The 18432-nt window shown below is 43.3% G+C and overlaps 1 protein-coding gene and 1 long non-coding RNA gene across 2 annotated transcripts in view; both read right to left on the bottom strand.

The window, feature by feature from the left end:
- Positions 1 to 18432, bottom strand: part of LOC102463469 (sucrase-isomaltase, intestinal-like) — a 95500-nt gene that overhangs the window by 65569 nt on the left and 11499 nt on the right. The gene's annotated exons all lie outside the window — the stretch shown is intronic.
- On the bottom strand, positions 11719 to 14216 carry LOC149525551 (uncharacterized). Its single transcript, XR_016349711.1, has 3 exons — positions 13319 to 14216; positions 13109 to 13282; positions 11719 to 11857 (listed from the first exon to the last, which is right to left on the bottom strand). It is a non-coding gene; the product is annotated as an uncharacterized LOC149525551 (long non-coding RNA).

Raw genomic sequence — 18432 nt, 5'->3', positions numbered from 1 at the left:
GTCTTAATTTTTAAAATGGTCAGTGATGAGCAATATACCACAGAACATAAGAAATTGTTCTAGTGGTTATTATGATCACTGTTAAAATGCATCCTTGACTTTTTTTCCTGTGTGAATATAAATACAAATATAAATATTAAATCCTTCAATATAAATTCTCTGTCATCGGAGGCTTTGGTAAAATTAAACAGAATGCCAAATTAGCCAGTCAATTAATTATCTGAAAGGTTCTTTATGTTAGCAGTGGGCATGATACTGTAACAATTTACTGAAGCACACCTAGGACATGCCTACACTAGAAAATGATTTTGAAATAATGTATTTTGAAATAATAACTCCCAAAATAATTATATCAAAATAGCATGTCCACACTACAGGGAGGCCTTGAAATTAGTCCAAGGCAGGCTCCCTTAATGTGGACGCACTACCTCGCACTACCCCAAGAAGCACTGGGGAGTAATTACTTTGAATGACCTGGGGAGTGGTTATTTCAAAATAGCAGCAATGGAGTGTCCACCCTACCATTATTTTGAAATAACTAGTTTGAAATAAGCGTTATTCCCTGTGAAAAGCAGGAGTTATTATTTTGAAATAACCAGGCCCTTATTTCAAAATAACGGGCTTGGTAGTGCGGATGCTCCACTTGTTATTTTGAAATAAGGGGAGTTATTTCTAAATAAGTCCCTAGTAGAGACCAGGGCCTAGAGAGTATTCTGTTTGAGAGCCTGAGTTCATGCTGTTTTCACCAGACTGATATTCCCTTATTCTTTGACAAACACTTCACCATTGTGGGAAACAGATTCTGGTGAAACAACTGGCCCTATAGGGCATACCAGGTAGTGCCAGGCCAAGAAAAGAGACTCTTGCCCTTAGGTAGAGCTGCAGTGGTGAATAGGAAGGCTCCTTGCACCTGCTCCAACCTTGTGCATATAGGCAAACAGTTTGGGCCTAGAGAGAGAATCTAACGTATTAAGCAATTATTGCAAATTACGATACTGTGTTTATTGGCCCTCTGCATTTTGGCAGTTCCACAGCTCTAAGAAGCTAGAACAATGAAACTGGTGACTTAGTTGTTACCCATTATATGTTCAGTGGAAATCCCCATACTCCTGGAAAAGGCTGTTTTCCTTATTACTTGGAAATGTGTATAAAAGATCTCCAAGAATTACAAGGAGCCCGTTGGAAACCAAGAATTTTCTATGAAAAGTTACTTTATAGGGAAATAGGTATCAGCTCATGTGCGGCATTCCCACCAAAACTAACAGGATCACCCAGATCAGGCAGGCACTGGGTTTCCAGTGCCAGTGTCCTGACACAAGGACTGATGAAGAAAAAAGTAAATGTAGCCAGAAGGAAAGTGTTTGGAAAGAACTCAAGTAACTGCCTTAGCCCATTGTGTACTCCATGTGATGCCTGCTCAGAGAACATGAGATTTCATATTTCCTGGGACCTACGTTAAAACACTGACATTTCCTATTTGAAAGTAAGTAGCATTACCAAGGGATTACAAGCATTTTGTTGTATCTTACAAAGGGTATTCCTGATCCAAGACATGCAGTGACATAATTGTATTACAATTGCAGTGACACTATTTTACCACAATGGAACATGGAACACAGCAGCTCCTGTATAGGGAAACCGTTTTTTTGTATTAAAGTACTATGTATTCATCAACTTCATGGTTCTATGTTGAGCTTCTGCATGGATTCAAAGGCATTATTAAGGCCTCACTCTCATCTCCCTCAAGCAGTCAACTCACAGTGTCCCTCCAATCGCACTTATACATCATTTCCCATTTTGATCCCATATTTACACTCCTCCCCACCCACTTCCCCATCTTGCTTGTAGAGCACCAGTCACAGTAGTAGACAGATGCCAAATGCAGCATTTAGTGTGGCATAACACCACCATCACAAATGTAGGTGTTGGCTCAGTGGCTTCTCCAGGGCTGAAGCACCACTGGAAAAAAATTAGCACCCCACTGGCAGCCAGCTTCTCTGACCCCCTTCCCAAAGACTACAAACCATGGGTGGCCCCACCTATGGACTCCTCCTCTCCCCTCCCAGTGCCTCCCACCTGCCACAATCAGCAGTTCTCTGGCTGTGGGGGGCAGCAGGGACAGAGAGTGCTTGGGGAAGGGGTTGGAATGGCATGGAAAGCAGCAGAGCAAGAGTGGGAAGAGACAAGGCAGGGTGAGGCTATCGGGGAAGGGATGGAGTGGGGGCAGAGCTAGGGGCTGAGTAGGGGTTGAGCACCCATGAAGAAAGGAGGCAACTGGTGCCCATGATCAGAAATAAGCCTTTTCTCTTTTCCTTAGAGTTAGGTAACTTATGAATGTAATTGCCACTGTTCCCTTCCCTTTTTCTTCTCCCCTTTAGAAGATAAAAAAGCAGAGCTTCCTGTCACTTTTCCTCTTCCCAAGTCCCGAGCCCTGCTTACATTAATGTTTTCAGCTACCGTGAACTGTTACTGTACAAAACTGCAATAATTGAAGGGTTATTTAAATTTAAAATGAACATTTAAATGAATGACCAACTTTCTCTCTCAAAACCTTTGGGTAAAAACAAAGAAAAAAATGACATTTCCCTCATGAGAGTGTTTGTTGACTCCCATCTGATTGGTTAAAGCAGGATGGAAGCTAACAAAAAAAAAAGCAATATAAAATTCTATGTTGTTTATAGGAATATGTTTGGTTCTCATTAAAAAGCTACTTATTAACTACAATGGTCCATGAATATTATCCCCATCCTCCCTTCCACTCACAAGGGTGGCCTAAGAAGTTTGTGAATTTGCACATCAATTAATTGATTTGAGAGAAGATTACATAGGAGAAAAATCTAAAAAACTTCAGACACAATATTCACAATCAAAGATGCAGCATTTGCCACCAGCTACACACAGCTTTGTCTGTTGATACCAGAACATCCTCCTCTACTCAAGAGAGCTCCCTACTAAAATGAAAAATGTTAACTTTTTAGCCATTTCTATCGTATTTTGAAATCTTTGGAAGTATAAAGAGGCCAAGATATTTTGATAGCTGGGATTCTCCCTACTAACTATAGTGTTGCCATTCCTGTTAGCATCACTTCTGAAAACTGGTGCTCCCTTTCCAAACACAGTGCACCAAGCTTAAGAATAAGCCTTTCTATTTATAGCTTCTCATCTGGAAGAAGACTGACTCAGGAGCCAAAGGGACAGCATGAAGTTTGCATTTCTGGCTTGCATTTGCGCTTATAGCATGAGAACAAGCAGTAGGTCCCTTTTGTGCTACCTGCTCAAAGTGTAACTGTAATGGATCAGTGAAATGCCTTGGAAGACAAATGAAATAATCCTTGGGTTATTTATTTAAGGGAGCAGAATATAACTATCGTGTCGCATTTTAAGTATGACAAATCAGTGAAATCAGATTTCATAGAATCATAGAACCATAGAGCTGAAAGAGACCTTAGAAGGCCATCAAGTCTAGCCCCTCTGATCATGGCAGGACCAATCCCAATTAAATCAACCCAGCCAGGGCTTTGTCAAGCTGAGACTTAAACACCTCTAGAGATAGAGACTCCACTACTTCCCTAGGTAACCCATTCCAGTGCTTCACCACCCTCCTAGTGAAATAGTTTTTCCTAATATCCAACCTGGACCTCTCCCACCGCAACTTGAGACCATTGTTCCTTGTTCTGCCATCCATCATTACTGTGAACAGCCTTTCTCCAGCCTCTTTGGAACCTCTCTTCAGGAAGTTGAAGGCTGCTATCAAATCCCCCCTCACTCTTCTCTTCTGCAGACTAAATAGACCCAACTTCCTCAGCCTCTCCTCGTAGGTCATATGCTCCAGCCCCCTAATCATTTTGGTTGCCCTCTGCTGGACCCTCTCCAATGCATCCACATCCTTTTTGTAGTGGGGGGCCCAGAACTGCACACAATACTCCAGATGTGGCCTCACCAGAGCTGAGTAAAGAGGAATAATCACATCTCTGGATCTGCTGGCAATGCTCCTCTTAATGCAACCTAATATGCCATTAGCCTTCTTGGCTACAAGGGCACACTGTTGACTCATGTCCAGCTTCTCATCCACTGTAATCCCCAGGTCCTTTTCCACACAACTGCTACTTAGTCAGTTGGTCCCCAGCCTGTAACAATGCTTGGGATTCTTCCGTCCCAAATGCAGAACTCTACACTTGTCCTTGTTGAAACTCATAAGATTTCTTGTGGCCCAATCCTCCAATTTGTCTAAGTCACTCTGGACTCTATCCCTGCCTTCCAGCATATCTACTTCTCCCCCTAGCTTAGTATCATCTGCAAACTTGCTGAGTGCGCAATCCATCCCCTCATCCTGGTCATTAATAAAGATTTTGAACAAAACCGGTCCTAGAACCGAACCTTGGGGCACTCTGCTAGAAAACGACCACCATCCTGACATCGAGCCGTTGATTGCTACCCGCTGGGCCTGACTTTCCAGCCAGCTTTCTATCCATCTTACAGTCCGTTTATCCAATCCACATTCCCTTAACTCGCTGGCAATAATATTGTGGGAGACCGTATCAAAAGCCTTGCTAAAGTCAAGGTATATCACATCCACTGACTTCCCCATGTCCACAGAGCCAGTTACCTCATCATAGAAGCTAATCAGATCGGTCAGGCACGACTTGCCCTTCATGAATCCATGCTGACTATTCTTGATCACCTTCCCCTCTTCCAAGTGCTTCAAAATGGATTCCTTGAGGACCCTCTCCATGATTTTTCTGGGGACTGAAGTAAGACTGACTGGCCTATAGTTCCCTGGATCATCCTTCCCTTTATTAAAGATGGGCACTACATTTGCCTTTTTCCAATCATCTGGGATCTCTCTTGATCTCCACGACTCTTCAAAGATAATGGCCAAAGGCTTCTCAATGACATTTGCCAACTCCCTCAGTACCCTCGGATGTATTAAGTCCAGACCCATGGATTTATGTATGTTTAGCTTTTTTAAATAGTTCCTAACCTGTTCTTTCCCCACCAAGGGCTGTCCACCTTTGTCCCATATTGCATCACTTAGTGCATTAGTCTGGGAGATCACCTTGTCCGTGAAGACAGAGGCAAAGAAAGCATTAAGTACTTCAGCTTTCCCCACATCATCTGTCACTAGGTTACCACCCTCATCCAGTAGGAGCCCCCACACTCTCTCTGATCATCTTCTTCTTGCTAACATGCCTGTAGAAACCTTTCTTGTTATCCTTCACATCCCTTGCAAGTCGCAATTCCAATTGCGCTTTTGCCTTCCTGATAACTCCCCTGCATTTTCGAGCTATACATTTATATCCCTCCCTAGTCATCTGTCCAAGCTTCCTTTTTGTACTTAAGTTCACCAAGGATTTCCCCGGTAAGCCAATCCGGTCTCCTATCATATTTGCTTCTCTTGCTACGCATTGGAATGGTTTCTTTCTGTGCCTTCAATAAGGCTTCTTTAAAATACTGCCAGCTCTCCTGGGCTCCTTTCCCCTTCATGTTAGCATCCCAGGGGATTCTGCCCATCAGGTCTCTGAGGGAGTCAAAGTCTGCTTTCCTGACATTCAAGGTGTGTATTTTACTACTCTCTTTTCATCCTGTGGTCAGGATCCTGAAATCTACCATCTCATGATCACTGCTTCCCAGGTTGTCACCCACCTCTGCTTCCCCTATTAGCTCCTCCCTGTTTGTGAGCAGCAGGTCAAGTTGAGCACAGCCTCTGGTCGGATCCTTCAGCACTTGTACCAAGAAGTTATCCCCAACAGTCTCCAAAAACTTCCTGGATTGTCTGTGTACTGCCGTATTGGTCTCCCCACAGATGTCAGGGTGATTAAAGCCCCCATGAGAACCAGAGCCTGTGATCTGGAAACTTCTTTTAGTAGTCCGAAGATAGCCTCATCTACCTCATCCACCTGATTCGGCGACCCGTAGCAGACACCAACCACAACATCACTGCTCTTGTTTACATCTCTAAACTTGACCCATAGACTCTCAACAGGCTTTTCTCCCTCTATACACTGGAGTTCTGAGCAATCATACTGTTCTCTTCCATACAGTGCAACTCCTCCTCCTTTTCTCCCCTGCCTGTTCTTCCTGAACAGTTTATACCTTTCCATGACAGTGCTCCAGTCATGTGAGACATCCCACCAAGTCTCTGTTATCTCAATCAAATCGTAGTTCTTGGACTAGGCTAAGGCCTCCAATTCTTCCTGTTTGTTACCCAGGCTTCTCGCATTGGGTAACCAGTTGATCACCCTACCCTTTGCATTTGAATCAAGGGTCCACCTTTGTTGCTTGTTCCTTTTTGCATTTCTTCCCGGTATCCGACTTCCCCACTCCCCTCAGGGTTTTGGTCACCGTCCCCCAACAAACTTAGTTTAAAGCCCTCCTCACTAGGTTTGCAAGCCTGCCCGCAAAGATGCTCCTTCCTCTCCTTGTTAGGTGGATCCCATCTCTTCCTAACAATCCTTGTGCCCAGAGCAGAGTCCCATAGTCGAAGAAACCAAAGCCCTCTCTGCGACACCACCTGCGCAACCACGCATTTACTACTTCAATTCAACAGTTGCTACCCAGACCTTTCCCTTCAACAGGAAGGATGGACAAGAACACCACTTGTGCTCTGAATTCTTTGATCCTTCTTCCCAGCGCTACACAATCCGTAGTAATCTGCTCAAAGTCATTCTTAGTTAGTTCCCACATGGAGAAGCAGGAAGGGGTAGCGATCCAAAGGTTTGATCAGTTTTGTAAGCCTCTCGGTCACATCCTGAATTCAAGCTCCCAGTAAGCAGCACACCTCTCGAGATTCCAGGTCCAGATGGCAGATGGATGGCTCAGTCCCTCTTAAGAGGGAGTCTCCAACCATCACCACCTGCCTTCTTCTTTTGGGGGTGGTGGTCATGGAACCCCCATCCCTAGGATTATGCATCCCATGCCTTCCAGTTGAAGTGGTTCCCTTCCGATTTCTTCCTTGTGAGGTCCCTTCCAAAGCATTCTCCATGATAGAGCCTGTGGAGAGAGCCTGAAAGCGATTACTTACCTCTGTAGGAATGGGGGATTCCTGTGCTGGTTTTTTTTCCTTCTAGAAGTTACATGCTGCCAGTTCTCTTCCTGGTCCCGTACTGCCCTCTCTGGCTCTTCTGCCTGCCTTGCTTGCAGGATTAAACGCTGCCGTCTATCAAGGAAGTCTTTACCCTCTCTGATCGAGTGCAGGGTTGACACTTGGGCCTCCAGTCCTTTAATTTTTTTCTCCAAAATGGGGACCAGCTTGCACTTAGAAGGGATTTCATCTTCACTTTCTTCAGTGAGGAAGACAAACATGGCACATGCTGTGCAGGTAACAACAGCAGAACTATCACCATCCACACCTGCTGTCCTGAAGAACTCCCTCTCTAAATTCCCAGTTTGCAATCACCTGTGGAAGGGGAATACTCAGAAAGAGATTGGTATATTTCTAGCTTCCTTGTAATGTGAGTTAGTAAATGGAGGCAGGGAGGAAAGTTAGCATCATGTGATGAGCAGGTTTTCCACAGAACACTAGTGGTTCATTGACCACAGTTCAGGAACTGCTGCAGTAATACTGCTTTTGATAATTAACCACCAAGTGTATTTACAATTATTGATTCTGTTCTGTTCAGTTTCATCTACTGCACCCCTCACCATTGTGTCATTGCATTTTCCAGACGTGCAATAACCTAGACAACTGCACTTTTGTTTTGAAAATGAATTAGGCAAACGTTACCTACATTCTCCTTATCTATGCATAAAAATCTTAATCATTATAACACAAAAAATACTCTATAAGAATAATGGCTGCTACAAACTGCAAGCAAATATCAGCTACAAAAGACGCACACATTTTCCCCATGTTACTTTCAGCAAAATTGCAGTTTGAGACAATAGCTTTATAAATCATTTTGATAGCTTCCCTTCCACATAATTTTCTCATGACAAGTGGTTCCTGTGCTTACTACAAGAATCAGTACAAAAGCCAGCTGAACTTTGCAGCAGCAGTTTTGAAATTAGAGACAATCTTGATTAGGATTTGATTATTTTGTTGCATGTCCTCCAATGTGTGATAACTAACAAAACATTGCATGCTCTTAACACAGACATCAGCAAATTAGTTTGGCTTGGAATAATGTTCTATCATATTCTATCATACAAGAAAGATGGTTTGGAGTGTAAGTGCTAACACTGGCTCAGACATCTGGGCCTGGTCTCCAACAATAACCAGCGCCAGATGTTCCAGATCACGGGATTAAACTTGTTTGTGGAAGAAGGTTTTGCTAATTTTGTTGGGAGAATTGGTTTGTATTCAGAGTCATTTGGGTTGACAGCCCTTATAATTTTGTAATTGGCTGATATGACTATACATAATTCGTACTATACAAATCTGCAGCTTATCAAGTTCTCTGCCTCAGTAAAATATTGTGAGTGCCACAGGATAAGTACATTGTGTAAAACATTATTTCTTTATATCATTTTTATATTTGTTATCTTTTAATCTGTTTGGTGTTTGCTTGTTGTTCATCTCCGCTGAAACCAAGCACCCCCTCCTGTCGAAGCAAACGCCTCACTCAGTTTACGCGGCTAAACAGACAGTTTTATTGGCCAATAAAAGCAAAGTGAGCCAAACGTGGTCCCAGCAAAGCTGGGTCCAGTAAGGCTGCTTAATACAATCAATCCTAGTATTTTATACCCTTAACCAAACAAGTCTGACGTCAGGGCAAGAAATCAAAGAGAACTTCAAAGAGGAATTATTATCAGCATAGAAAGAAACAGGTTAAAAGGGAGTTCGAGCTTCAGCTCAAAATAGTTCATTAACACATTCCAACAGCGCATCCCTCTGGTCTCTCCCCACCTCGGTGAAGGCCAGTTCACTCCCTCGTGCAGACACAAGAAACTGAAATGGCTTTTTGTTATACAGAATGGCTTCTAGCTAAATATGAAATAGCTTCTACAATCTCCCCCCTTTTAGCCTTTTAAAGGCTAACCATTAAACCGTTTTACATCTCCATTTTTATCAAAGCCTTTATATACATTTCTTGTTCCTCTCTCTGCCCATCATATTTTAACATCATTACTTCCACATTCCCTTTAGTGAGGGTCTGTCCCTTGTTTTCTAGAATACAAGAAATACAGCATTTGATTAGCAAGAAACAAAAATAAGCACAAAAGAATATAGCCAATACTAAAACTACACCTTGCAAAATCCAAGTTCCCACATGTCCAAACCAGCCTCCCAACTAAGCCCAGAGGGTCCAGTCTTCCCCTTGCTTTAGGCGTTCCACAGTTCTTTCAATCTCTGAGGCATCTTCCTCTACTTCTTTGCTGGTGTCAGAAATATACCCACAGCATTCTCTTCTTACTAAGGCACAAACCCCGCCCTTACTAGCTAGGACATAGTCTAGGGCCATTCGGTTTTGGCTTTTTCTTACCTTGGCTCCTGAACCATTACATGTCCAGCAGTACTTTCCAATTGGGGTCAAGGCTAGGCGGATATACCCTGGGTTAGTAAACCTTTTATCCTGCCAAGTATCATTTGGCTTTGTTCACTAAACAGTGTGCCATTTGAGTGTTGTTTAGTGGGACTGGAATCATTGGGATACCTCTTTCTGAATGTACAGGACTGTGAGCACATATCCAGCAACCTGTGGAATTAAATTCTTGGGAACTTGGTTCATTAAAAGCATAAATACATTTGAACCATATAGGTGTTAACGGCTAGGTATTAAAAACAAGATTAAGCATAAGCTTAACATGAATTGTTTGTCCAGCCTCATGCTGGCTGTTCTTCAGGACTTCGTAGATTTCTTCACCTATCGCTGGCAGGTCTTTCTGGGCCGCAGCTGGTACCTTGGCCTCGGTCTTTCAGGATCGTCTGCTTCAGGGCTTGGATTGCCGGTACCAAGCCTGCGCTGATCCTCGTCTACTTCTGGACCTGGATTTCTGGTACCAGGTCTGCGGTGATCCCCATCTGCTTCTGGACCTGGGTCTCCGGTACTAGGTCTGTGGTGCTCCTTGTTGGGGCCAACTTCTGTAGGGGCCAGGACAGGTTTGCAGTGGGATGCGTGAATCCAGGTGGGCAATCCTTCACACTTTACAGCAGTATGGGTGGTCAGAAGGACTTGGTAGGGACCCTTCCACCTGGGTTCCAGGGCAGTCTTCCGTTGGCGAACTTTCACGCAAACCCAGTCTCCTGGTTGTAGTTTATGGCACGACTCAGTCGGGGCCTCTTGGAAGGCGTCCTTAACCTGTGAATGATAGGACTGTACACACCTCATAAGTTCCTGACAATACTTGACTATGCTTCCTTTAATGAGTATGGCATCAGCCAGGTTAATGTCTGGGCTGCTTAACAGTCTCATAGGTCGGCCACATGCAATTTCATGTGGACTGAGTCCAGTTTTCCGATTAGGAGTGGCTCTCATGCTCATTAGGGCAATCGGAAGTGCTACTATCTATGTTAAGCCAGAGTTCTCACATATTTTAGCAAGTTTGTTCTTTAAAATCCTGTTTCATCTTTCTACTGCTTCTGCGCTCTCCAGGTGTCGTGCACAGTGCAGTGCTTGTCTGGTAGAGTAGTACTTTTCCAGTTTTTTTTTTAAAACAATTTTGCCCAGTAAAGTGGGTACCTTTATCACTGGAGATCACAAGGTGTATTCCCCATGATGGGATGTAATGATTTAGAAGTTTCTTAGCTACTGTGATGTCATCATGTTTCCTGCAGGGATAAGCTTCTACCCATCCCAAAAACAAGCAAACAATAACCAGCACATTATTCAAAAGATTGACATTTAAGCAATTGAATAAAGTCCATTTGTAAATTCAGAAATGGTCCCAAAGGCGGAGGTCTGGTTGCCGGAACTGTCTTTACAGGTTTACCCACGTTGTGGGCTTGGCAGACAGGGCAAGCCAGACAGTAATCTTTGGCTGCTTGGGAGAATTTGGGAGCAAACCAATTTTGTTTTAAGGATTGCTACCATCCCCCCTTTTGCCAACGTGCGACAATCCAGGGAGCACGGGGGCAAGGTGAGGTAGCAAGACCACTGGGGCAACAATGTGGCCATCAGAGCTGCACCACAAGTGGTCTGGGCGCAAGGTGCACCCTGCCAGTCTCCACTCCTGCTTTTCTGATTCTGGGGCTTGGTTTCGCAGGAGGGCCAGTTCTGAAAGAGATGGCGTAGGAGCTGGCAATGGTAGGAGAGAAGGGAAAAACAGCAGGTAGAGGAGCAGATTCCGCTACATTCCAGACAGTACAAACTGCATAGCCTGCTACTAAAACTCTACTAGAATTATAAAGGCAAGAACCATTTATATAAAGCACAATGTTAAGATTATTCAAGGGACTTAAATTATTCTTTCATTAAAACAACAATATTGTACACACAACAATATTAGAAATACATATATCACAATTAAGACACACACAAGACAAATCTGGTCAGAACACAGAACACAAACTTATTATGTCATGACACAGAACTATGATTTTTTTTTTCAGTTAATTTTCAGCTGATATTAGCGCTATTTGATGATCTAAAAGACAAAGAAAACACTTGTACCTCCATTGGGGTGGCCCATTATAACTTAAAATACTGCCTAAGATCTGTTAGGAGAACCGGTTACAGCTAGTGCCTTACCACTTCTATGGGCGAGTGAGCTGCAAATTTCTGAGAACAAGAGCGCTTCATCGGTACTCGTGACCTTCCACTCCCTTGAATTACCTCAGAGATGCTAGCCCTCTCCAACAGTGGCATGCCTCAGTTTTCCTCTTGTACTGCAGACCAGGCTTTTTCTTTACTGCTACAGAAACTCTTAGAACAAGGTGCTTGCTAGTTACTATTCCAGCAAGCAAAAAGGTTTTTCTTTCCTGAAAAGAATCACATGCAATGTTACAGACTTACTTATGGGGGACAGTGCTCCCCCCCTTCCAGAACAGTTTGCAGACACACACAACCTTGGATCTGAAAGCAAGCCAAAGGTGCTATCAGCTCAGCCTTGAACAGAAACACTGTGAAGTTTCTGGGCTTGGATTTTTTTTTTAAACAATAATTAGGTTCCTTGGAAGACACATTTAACCCTTAGGGTGCAGGTATTACAAATTTACAATGTATAGATTCTATTCTTTTATGCGGTTAAACAATTAAGTTTCAGTAGAATTCCTTATTTTCTCTTTAATAGATTTAACAAAGTGTCTGTAACCAAATGTTTAACTTGACTGTTTCATTGCTAAGATGATAAAAAGAGACGACAAGAAACAAGGAGTCATTTCTTAAAGCAGGTTTCCCTTCATATATAACAACAATCGCTTAATTCCGTCCACTCTCCTATGCAGTCACTTCTCACCTTCACATACTCTTTAATCACTTGCTTCGTCCTTCTAAAGAAAAACATTCTTCATTCCTAGTAACTTTCTAATGTCTGTATTTCTACTTTCTTTATTCCTTCTTATGGTTTGTCTTTGCTGAGCTTTACTTTCATCTCTCAGGGCTTTAATTTTTCCTCTTTTCCAATCTGTTAAATGCTTACAGGTCCTTGGACCATTATGCATGTACATGTAGTACACAGGGGTGCTTTTCGGCAGTGTGGAGGGATGTTTAGACTAACCCTCACCTAAACTAACTTTACACACTCCAAAGAAAGAGTCTGCCGGGTCTAGAGTGTCAGACCTTAGCAGCTTATGAAATAAGGGGAGTCGTCACTCCCTCACATATTCATTGAGTCTTGAGGTTCAGCTGACCCCCCCTTGCGTTCAGAGCTCCCTCATGGGAGAGCCCTGGTGCAGCTGGGATCAGCTCAAGTCTCAGACCTATACAGCGGCATTCATTCTTCACTCATTACATTCATACTCATTTTCCACACACAATTTTTTTTTCTCCTTTTTCACATTTTTCCTACAGTTTCCACATTTAGATGCATCTTTATTTATTGTCCAGTTCCCATGGGTTTCTATTAAGTGACGCTGCCCTAAGACACCCGGCACTTAATATCAGACTTCATTAGGATCCTATACCAGAAGGCACTTAACATAAAGGCACTGGAATTCCTGTAGACTGACCTACCCCCATTTCCTGCGCGTGCTTAATTCTGTAAGGCAGCGAACCAAAGTCCGCCTGCTTACACCATATTCTGCAAGTCACCGAATCAGGATCCGCCTGCTCGCTCTGCGAGTCACCGAATCAGGATCCGCCTGCTCGCTCTGCGAGTCACCGAATCAGGATCCGCCTGCTTGCTCTGCAAGTCACCGAAACAGGATTCGCCTGCTTGCTCTGCGAGTCACTGAATCAAGATCCGCCTGCTCGCTCTGCGAGTCACCGAATCAAGAATTCACCTGCTCGCACTGGTCCCCCCCCCTTTTTGTTGCGAAGCACTGGACTCAAGGTCCACCTGCCTCGCAGGGGTTTCCGGCACCTGCTCCAGCCCGGCAGAACACCACGTCCTGGCGCCTGGAGACAGCCTGACGGAATGGGGCACTATGGCCTGGGGTTAGCCTCAGAGGTCAGTACTACGCCCACAAATAACAGAGAGAGACAGCAAAGCTTCCCCACAGTTCCGTGTGCCGAGAGAGAGTAATGGCACCACACCAGCTTTTAGCGTCTGAACACAGAGGGTCCAGCGCATGGCTGCCTCACTAGAGACACCGGTGTGCCCTTTTGGAACTGTGACACATAACACAGGCCTAATAGACAAAAACAGACACAGACAGACAAAAATGTTAGCCGCTCCACAAAATTGAATTCCGTAGCTCCCCTTACCCCAACGGCCGGCCGTCACTCCAAATCCCAAGCCCTCAACCAGGAGATTTCGTAACAGGTATCCCCTTTACCTTCTCTTGAGCGCTCTGAGAGGTTTGGAAGTGGAGTGCCGGTCCATCCATATGGGCAAGTGGCGCGTTAGGAATCTCGGTGGAACCTCCAAATTGTCGAAGCAAACGCCTCACTCAGTTTACGCGGCTAAACAGACAGTTTTATTGGCCAATAAAAGCAAAGTGAGCCAAACGTGGTCCCAGCAAAGCTGGGTCCAGTAAGGCTGCTTAATACAATCAATCCTAGTATTTTATACCCTTAACCAAACAAGTCTGACGTCAGGGCAAGAAATCAAAGAGAACTTCAAAGAGGAATTATTATCAGCATAGAAAGAAACAGGTTAAAAGGGAGTTCGAGCTTCAGCTCAAAATAGTTCATTAACACATTCCAACAGCGCATCCCTATGGTCTCTCCCCACCTCGGTGAAGGCCAGTTCACTCCCTCGTGCAGACACAAGAAACTGAAATGGCTTTTTGTTATACAGAATGGCTTCTAGCTAAATATGAAATAGCTTCTACACTCCCCTTTTCCTCTCTTCTCAAAGAGAACGCTTTCTATGCCTTTGATCATTTGCCTGCTTCTTTTCTATTGTTTCTGTACCTAGGGTATGGTGAACATGGTGTTCAACAGGAGACCATATTATTGAGGAACTTAATGGCATTACAGTCTGTTCAGGTCTATTCCCTACACTACAACCTAACATTTTCTCAGCTATTTTGACTGCCATTGGGTCCTGAGCAGATGTTTTCACACCTCTCACAAAAGCTTCCCATGTAATACCAAGAGCGGCAGTAATGACTGTAAATAATATTCAGGAGCATAAGGATCCCCTAAGTTTCCATCCTCTCCCACCTGCAATTTTTTTTTTCAAGAATGACATTCACTAACTTGCTATAAGGAGATTTTGCATACACCTGTGACAGAGCTGGAAGGAGTTTTTATACACTATGCAAAAGAGCACAGGCATGACAGCCTCCTCTTCTTTATCTATCATACTAGTCCACTGGGATGGAATTTAAAGCATAAATGAACATCTATTGGATCTGGGACAGGAATCATGATATAAAAATGATGGATGAGAAATAAAAATATAAGTACTAACAACAAATCCACAGAGGTTCTTCCACACAGAATGTCCTGTACCCTACTTGTATCCATGGCAATACCCCAGCATTGTGCTATCGACTTCTGGGATTATAGGGACTTCTAGGCATGTTTAGTGGATTGTCCAAAAATGAAAAGCTGCTGACAGAGTTCAAGTTGCTTCGTGTGAACAAGTTTATGAAAATTTGGGATAGTTTTTACAACAGAAAAGCTTTTAGCAGAGACCCGTGAAAACTACAGTGAGTGGTGTATATGGATTTGTATTATCCGCACACCATTTATCATCCATTGAGACACCGACACTTGGAAACTTGCAATTTGGCCTTGTTTGTTCTTATTGATTACTTTGAGAAATACTGGTGTTTACAGAAACATTAGTGATAAGTTCAGCTCTTTATTGGGATCCCAGGGATTTGATCTGCTGCAGCTGGATATACAAGCTTTTTAAAAGAAAAGTCTTAAAAAGGGTTCTTCTTGAGTTACTGCCTGTCCCCAATTCTTCCCAGAGAGGCGTAGAGGTGACTCTGTGCAAAAATCCGGAGCTGCATTACTTTTGGTATGGATTTTACGCACATCCCAGTTGGAAGAGGTGGTTTGTATTCAGAGCGAATGATGCAGTCCCTTCTAGCCCTGCACCAACCCTATTCCTACTTCCAGTGGGTGCTTCCCGCTCTTCATGCTAAAATGTGGCAGGCAAAGGGCAGAAACAATGCCACCAAGTATCTGGCTCTTTCACTTCCTAGATTCTAGGAATCCTAGCAGAAAGGGCTATGAACAGAGGGTCTCCTCCACATGATTAGCAGGACATTCAGGGTCACTTTCATATGAGCAGCTTGTGTAGGCTTAAAACAGACCCCGATTAAGCCAAATAGAGGGGTTCTTCAGATAGGCTGAATTGCCAGGTTTGATAGCAGCAGGACAGGAGCACTTTGGTTCACAGTGTAATCTTGAATAGACAAAGAAAATTGCCCCTTGTTAACAATGGATCTCATCAACACGTGCCCAGCAAAGTCTAACAGCAATGGCCAAACCATCTTCAGCACAATTTTAGAAATGAGTTTTAATCACAGCTCCTGAGACTTTGTAGAACACAGCTCTGACTTTGGCCAGACATGCAGCTATGCAATATTGCTCACACCCATCCTCAACAATGAGCAATTTTCTAGACAAAACTTATTTAATAGTTCCACAAAGGCTGCTGCAGTAGCAAAAGGGACAGGGCACTATGAACTGATTACTCCATGCAGAGAATTGTTTCTTTAACCAGTCTGAACTCTACTGGTCTGTCAGCATGAGAGGATTTTATCACTGGTTCAGTTGAACCCATGTTGCCACTAGAGGGAGCCCTAATGTAGAAAAGGTTTCCATATGCCTACAGCTGTGATTACCAACATGTTGCTAAAACCGCTTTCACCAGGGTTAAAGAAGCTAGTTTTCAAAATGCCAGAAACTATAGGAGTCTGTAGTTGTTGGAGACTGGTTATTGTTGGCTCCTGTCATTGCTCAAGCTGCCCTGGGTTGTTCGGCTCCAATGGGAACCATTTGTAACATTCCCTGCTGTAGACGCAGCAGCTGCTGTCAAACAAATAGCAAACATCATGGCTTCCCGATTGGAAAGTATGATGCAAATTAACATGTTGAAAGGAGGATACACACCAAATTCTCCTGACCTGTAAAGGAAGTGGTGAGTATACATTCCTATATTGGGACAAAGATACTATCCCGCATCCAAATTCACTCATTTAGATCAGCAAGGATGCACGAAGAGGTAGGTTTTTGTTACTCACACATGGAATTCAGCTACAAAGGGGGTACAGCTGGGAGAACAATCTTTTCCTGCTGGAACAAGGCCCTTCCATCTATAATCAACTTTCTGTGCCTTTTCCCAGACACATAACGTTTTCCCTTCTCCTACACTATGGGCAAACAACACTCTTGGCAATGATGTTTCATTAATAGCCATGTCTTCAGTTGCAGAATAAAACCATTAACCATGGACAATATTAACATTTAATTGGCTTTTTAATTGGATGCATTTCAGAAGAGCTTCGTCGCTCGGGTAAGACAGCGTATACTTGCCAACAGCAATTTTTAACAGCACTGGATTGCTAGTGAAACCTGTACAGTGGATACAGTTATTAGCCAAGGCTGCCCTCTATCTTCCTCTCATTACAACACAGCCCATTCTTTCACAATGCTCATGCTGCCACTGAGCCTAGAGCTTCCAAAGTGAGCAATAACTTTGGGGGTCCCATTTTAGACAGATACTGCCTGATCTTCAAAAGCCCTTACCCCTCAGTAGCTCCCATTGAAAACAAGAGAATCTATCAGGTAGATAGCTCTTTTGGAAACTTTCCAAATAGGGCCTGATTTTCAGAGTTGCTGAGTACCCATAGCTCCCACTGGAATTGTGTGGGCTCGGCACATCTGAAAATAAATCCTGCAGGTATCTCTAGCTGAGACCCAGTGACTGAGACCCTCAAAATTGGTAGACACTTTGGAATAATTGAGATTAAATTTCTGTGCTTAGCAAGACTATGACGAGGTAATAGTGATGGGAATGATATTATGAACCAGCTCAGTAATTTTCAGTAAGTATTTTCTTCACAGATCATAATTCCAATTAATAAGCCTTAATCAGACCTTAGAATGAAAAGGGCTATAGAGATAAAAATCTCTTGGCTCAAAGAAAAGAGTAATGGATCTTCAACTGGAACCTGCTAGCAACACAAAGCCACTAAGTCTAAAGGAGAAAGTAAGCACATTTTTGCTATCTCCCTGATATGTAGGACGCTAATTTACAGGGCCCTCATTAAAAAAAACTACGAAGATTGAAAAAGATGTCACAAGATATCTATATAAAAGAATGTCCCAGGTAATTAATAATAAAGCCCAACATTTACATCTGCAAACTATTTTACAAGCAGTGTTCTCAGAGAAAAATTACTCACAGGAGATACAAGAGGCACATCATTTAGGCTATGTCTACACTGCAGAGTTTTTGCGCAAAAACTCGTGGAGCGTCCACACCTCAATCGTGTTTTTGTGCAAGAAAATGTACAGTGAATCAACAGAACAGAGGGGTTTTTGTGGTGTAGGTATTTCTCTTCCTACAAGGAATAACTCCTTTCTGTGAAAGAGCTCTTGCGCAAAAAGGTGTGTGCGCGTGGGAAATAGGCTGGTTTTTGCGCAAAAAACTCCATCAAAAGAAGCACAGGTGTCCTGGTGGCCATTCTGTTAATGGCAATCAGAGCTTTCTTGCAAGAGAGCATCCATGCAGTCTGGACACTCTCTTGCGCAAAAGTGCATCGCTTTTCCGATGTGCTTTTGCAGTGTGGACATGCTCTTGCACAAGAAGATTTTGCAGAAGAGCTCTTTCGCAAAAAGCTTCTTGCACAAGAAGCCTGCAGTGTAGATGTAGCCTTAGAGAAAACAACCAAAACATAATTGAAAATGTTCAGTCTCCTTCCCAAAAGTTTGAATGCTCCATTTCTTGCCAGGAAATGTTTATATTGTGAGTCTGTTTAACAACTGC

This window comes from Pelodiscus sinensis, chromosome 1, assembly GCF_052426305.1.
Source record: "Pelodiscus sinensis isolate ZL-2025 chromosome 1, ASM5242630v1, whole genome shotgun sequence".
Classification (NCBI taxonomy): domain Eukaryota; kingdom Metazoa; phylum Chordata; order Testudines; family Trionychidae; genus Pelodiscus; species Pelodiscus sinensis.
This window is presented reverse-complemented; position numbering and strand designations above follow the sequence as displayed.